Raw genomic sequence first — 5,088 nt, forward strand, 5'->3', positions numbered from 1 at the left:
GGGAGAGTATGTTAATAGCCATTTTTAGAAAATTGTGGATATTCTTCATTGATGCTGTATCTAAACTTGCTATCCTCCTGCCTCAGCCTCTGAATCACTGGGATTATAGGCGTGCACCACCAACAAGTGATAGTTTCTTAAGGGTTAGTTTTGCAATGTGAAATCTGAAAACACATTGATGAACTTTTACTTACCCTGTTACATGATTGTTATCTTGTACTTTGAATAGATCTTTTACCATGCGTGATTTTGTAACATCATGCATTATTCATTTGGATAATGAGTTATGCAGATCTTCCAAATGTTGGCACATTTTTGTTGCACAATTTTTGAAGAAATCATATTTGTTAGTATCACCACCAACCTGATTGGGAAAGTCTTTAAATATTAAAGAAGAGCAAGGTTCATAATGGTAGATGAAAGTTTTCCACGATTCTGATTTTTCCTTGAAAGTTTAAGTGTTGTTACCAGTGTCTTATACTGTCTGGTTTGGGTCTGAGATGTCCCCCAAATGCTCATTTGTGAGACAATGCAAGAATGTTTAGAGGTGAAGTGATTGGGTTATGAGAGCTTTAATCCAATCAGTGAATTGATCCTGAGATGGGATTAGCTGAGTGGAAACTGAAGGCACATAGGGTGTAGCTAGAGGTCCATGAGGGACTGGCCTTTGAGTATGTATATATATTTATATATATATAGATAGATACAGATTTTTTTTTTTTTTTTTTTTTTGGTGCTGGGGATTGAACCCAGAGCCTGTGCTTATGAGGCAGGCACTCTACCAACTGAGCTATATCCCCAGCCCTGGGTATCTATTTTCTATCTGGCAAGGGGAGATCTCTCTGCTTCGTGATCATCATGTGAGCCACTTCCTTCCACCACACTCTTCCACCATGACGTTCTGCCTCACCTTCAGCCATGAGGAATGGGGCCACTGTCTATGGGTTGAGATCTTTGAAACCATGAGCTCTCAAATAAACTTTTCCTCCCCTAAAATTGTTCTGGTCAGATCTTCAAGTCACAGCAGGGAAAAGGTTGACTAAAACAATGTCATTTGTTTCCTTAAAGTGACAGGCTCACTTTATTCAAGAAAATGTCTGTCTGATATCCCAACCTGAATGATAGCAGTTGGTCTGCTATTTATTCTTCCAGATACAACTGATGTTCCTCGTGAAAGCTCTAGTTCATTCAGGTCACAACTCCACGGCATTAATGCTTTGCCCCCAAGACAACCACCGGGGACTCCAGTAGATAAGATCACTGCTTTGTGCATACTTCCCATCCTGTCTCACAGAATATTAAAAATACAAACATTTACGGGTTGTGTTTTAAATGCATCAGCAAGGTTTGTTGTTCATCAAGGACCCCCATAAGCAAAACCGGCATTTCTCTCCACTGCAGGTGCATGATGGGAAAGAATCTAAGGACCACCAAAACCATAGGATAGCATCAAATCTCATGAAGGATCCCAGTCAAAGGCCATTTTGTTCATCAGGGCTGTGTGCAAGGGTACCTGGAGCAAATCTGCACCAAACCAGTAGCTGCAGTTGTTGTGGTTCTCTTTTAGTTGTGTGATGTTTCCCTTGGCCAAAAACACACTAAACCTTCTCCAAGTTCAAAGTATTCAGTAAACGATGGCAAGGCAGAGCCACCGGACACATTCACCTGATTTCCATGACATATATGGTAATTCTGTATTAGCTAGTGGTTACTTAATGCTGCCTGGACTTAGGCAGCAACATGAATTGGAAAAGAACCTGTGCCCTGTTGCCAGAGTCTCCCCAAAGGAATGGAGAAATCAGTCATCATGCCAGCTGATGTAATACTGAATTGTTTCAAAACCAACTCACAATTGATGCCAAGTGAAGGCACTGTGTGCCTATTAAATATGGCATAGTGGAGAAATGAAGGACTCTTGAAAGCTTTTAGAAAACGGGGTGGGTGGTAGCATTGTCCGGATTCATCCTGGGCTGCCACCACAGCTTTTGCACCAGAAGTGCAAATGCACAGTGAAGAGGGAAATTAAATCTTAATAGTATTATAAAAAGAGGTTCAATCGTATAGACCCCCTTAAACACGTGTGAGGAACTCCTCTCCCACAGAGTTCCTCAGGCCACATTTTGAGAAGTATTAGGAGCCTGGTAGAGGGGCAGCCTTGAACTCTGTTAATTTATTTTTCTCTTCCTCCTTAGTCAGCTCTGCTCAGGTCCTAAAGGCAATGAATTCAAGAATGACACGGCTGGCTTTATTTAATATCTTTAGAGGACTGAAAAATATAATCTGGAATTATAACCAATATCTTTCCCTTTTGCTAGTGATCAGATTTTTTAAAATGATACCTTTTAGCTTGTGTTAGTCATACTTAATGAGGTTTTTCTTTTTTTCCTTTTCTTCTTTTTATTAACTTATTTTTTAATGTCATGGTATCAGTAAAAGTGCTGCCCCAAAATCATTGAGATTTCTGATTTTCATAACAGAAATTCCCAAAGCAGTCCCAAAGGCTTCTGGGAAGTTCTTGAACTGAAAGGAAAAGGTCTCTTCTCTGGCAGGCTGCCTGATTCTTTCTCTGATTAAAATGGCCACGGGTATCAAGGTCAGGGGATCCACAGTGAGCACACAGGTCACCCTGCCCCGCTGTAGATGGGAATTCCAGACCCTCTTCCATTCCTCTATGCTACAGTCTTCCCACCTGGACAGATATTTTTTTCTAATTTTTTACTTTTTTTCTTATTCCCAGCTTGCAAACTCCTTGCGTGGACCCCTGCCTGCCCCCCCAGATTTGATTATCCCTCCTCTCTCTTGGTTAAATCAACTACAGAAATCTCACAGCAGTCTGTTACTTAATCCCCTGGTCCAGTGTTTGCCACCCATGCTTTACCATTTGGTCCTTCGTGTTTACTTGTTCTGGTGGCTTTAGGAATTCAACCTGGACTTCCGGTGTTCGCTGCTCTCTGTCTTATGTGCTGCCAGTTCACCTGAGTGATTTTAAAATTAATTGCCGTATTCAATTCCTCACTATTGAACACAGTGGAAATACCCTGGAGTGTAAGCGTGGCCCACCCCTCCCTGAGAACTGCCTCACCCACCTTCAGAGATGTGGCCTGGCAGCCATTTTTGTCCTCAGCGAGGGCCCTTCCCTAAACCATAGCTGATGGGCCAAGGGTTGTGTGATGGTTAAAATTTTAGGAGTCAACTTGATAGGATTAAGGGATCCTTGAAGAGCGGATAAAGCTTTATTCCCGGATATGCCTGTAAGGATGTTTCTAGAAGAAATCAGCACTTGAATCAGTGGCTAAGTAAGAAAGAGATACTCACACCCATGGGACAGGCACCATGCTGTCGAGATCCCGGATACAACAAAAGCAAAGGAAAGTTGAATCAGCTCTCCCTTCCTTCTGGAGCTCAGACACCCATCTTTTTCTGCCCTAGGTTCTCAGGACTCTGGTCTCAGACTGAGAGTGGTGCAGTCGGATCCCCTCGTTTGCAGGCCTTGGGACTTAGAATGAGCCCGGTACCCGCTTCCCTAGTTTTCCAGTTTGCAGGTGGCCTATTGTGGGAATCCTCCGCTTCTACGATTGAAGTCGGTTTCCCTAACAGATCCTCCCTCATATATCCGTACATGCGTAAGTCATGCTCTGTATAACAGTGTTCCAGTTATTGATGAGCCATATATGCAACCATGATCCCATAAGGTTATGATAGAGCCGAACAACTCCTACAGCAGGTCAGGAGGGAAAGGAGGGTGGGAAGGAGGGAAAGAGGGAATGAGGGGTTAGAAATAGAACTCCAGGTGGGAGATCAGCTGCTCCAAAATGAAGCTGAATATCTCCTTCCCAGCCACTGGCTGCCAGAAACTCATTGAAGTAGACGATGAACGCAAACTTCATACTTTTTATGAGAAGCGTATGTCCACAGAAGTTGCTGCTGACGCTCTGGGTGAAGAATGGAAGGGTTATGTGGTCCGAATCAGTGGCGGGAATGACAAACAAGGCTTCCCCATGAAGCAGGGTGTCTTGACCCATGGCCGTGTTTGTCTGCTACTGAGTAAGGGGCACTCCTGTTACAGACCAAGGCAAACAGGAGAGAGAAAGCGCAAATCTGATCGAGGTTGCATTGTGGATGCCAATCTGAGCATTCTTAAACTTGGTTATTGTAAAAAAAAGAGAGAAGGATATTCCTGGACTTACGGATACTACTGTACCTCGTAGACTGGGGCCCAAAACAGCTAATAGAATCCGCAAACTTTTCAATCTATCCAAGGAAGATGATGTCCGCCAATATGTTGTTAGAAAACCCTTAAACAAGGAAGGTAAAAAACCTAGGACCAAAGCACCAAAGATTCAGCGTCTTGTTACTCCACATGTCCTGCAACACAAACGCTGGCGTGTTGCTCTGAAGAAACAGCGTACTAAGAAAAACAAGGAAGAGGCTGCAGAATATGCCAAACTTTTGGCTAAGAGAATGAAAGAAGCCAAAGAAAAACACCAGGAATAGATTGCCAAGAGACGCAGGCTATCCTCTCTGAGAGCTTCTACTTCTAAGTCTGATTCCAGTAAAGAATAAGAATTTTTAAGAGTAACAAATAAATAAGATCTGGCCTTCAAAAAAAAAAGAAAAAGAAAAAGAAATAGAACTCCATGGTTGAGCATTTGCCTGGCATGTATGAGGCCCCTGGGTTCAATCCCCAGCACCACAAGAAATTTTCTATCACCTGGTGATATCATAATCACCATGATGTCATAGTATAACACATATTCAGCGTGTGTGATGACACTGGTATGAACAAATCCACTGCACATACAATTACTTGATAATATTACACGATCATGTTCCTGACTTGCGTATCTACACTGTATTTTTTATCTTTACTTTAGCGCATACTCCTTTAAAGCAGCCCCAGGCTGGTCCTTCGAGAGGTATCGCACTGTTATAGTTAACAGCTCCTTGCAAAGGTAGGAGACAGTGATATGGATCTTCCTGACCCTGTGGGTCTGTGTGTTAGTTTTTAGCAGCAACAACAACAAAAGTTAAAAAGTAAAATAAATAAGTAAATAAATCTTAAATAGAGAAAAAGTTTTAAGAGAGAAA

At 42.4% G+C, this 5,088-nt stretch overlaps 1 pseudogene across 1 annotated transcript; it reads left to right on the top strand.

Annotated features, from left to right (window-relative positions):
- Positions 1-3,796: 3,796 nt before the first annotated feature.
- LOC306670345 (small ribosomal subunit protein eS6-like) lies at positions 3,797-4,592 on the top strand (annotated as a pseudogene). Its single transcript has one exon. The product of its transcript is annotated as a small ribosomal subunit protein eS6-like (transcript).
- Positions 4,593-5,088: the final 496 nt, after the last annotated feature.

Source organism: Sciurus vulgaris, assembly GCF_902686455.1.
Source record: "Sciurus vulgaris genome assembly, chromosome: 10".
In the NCBI taxonomy this organism is placed as follows: Eukaryota; Metazoa; Chordata; class Mammalia; order Rodentia; family Sciuridae; genus Sciurus; species Sciurus vulgaris.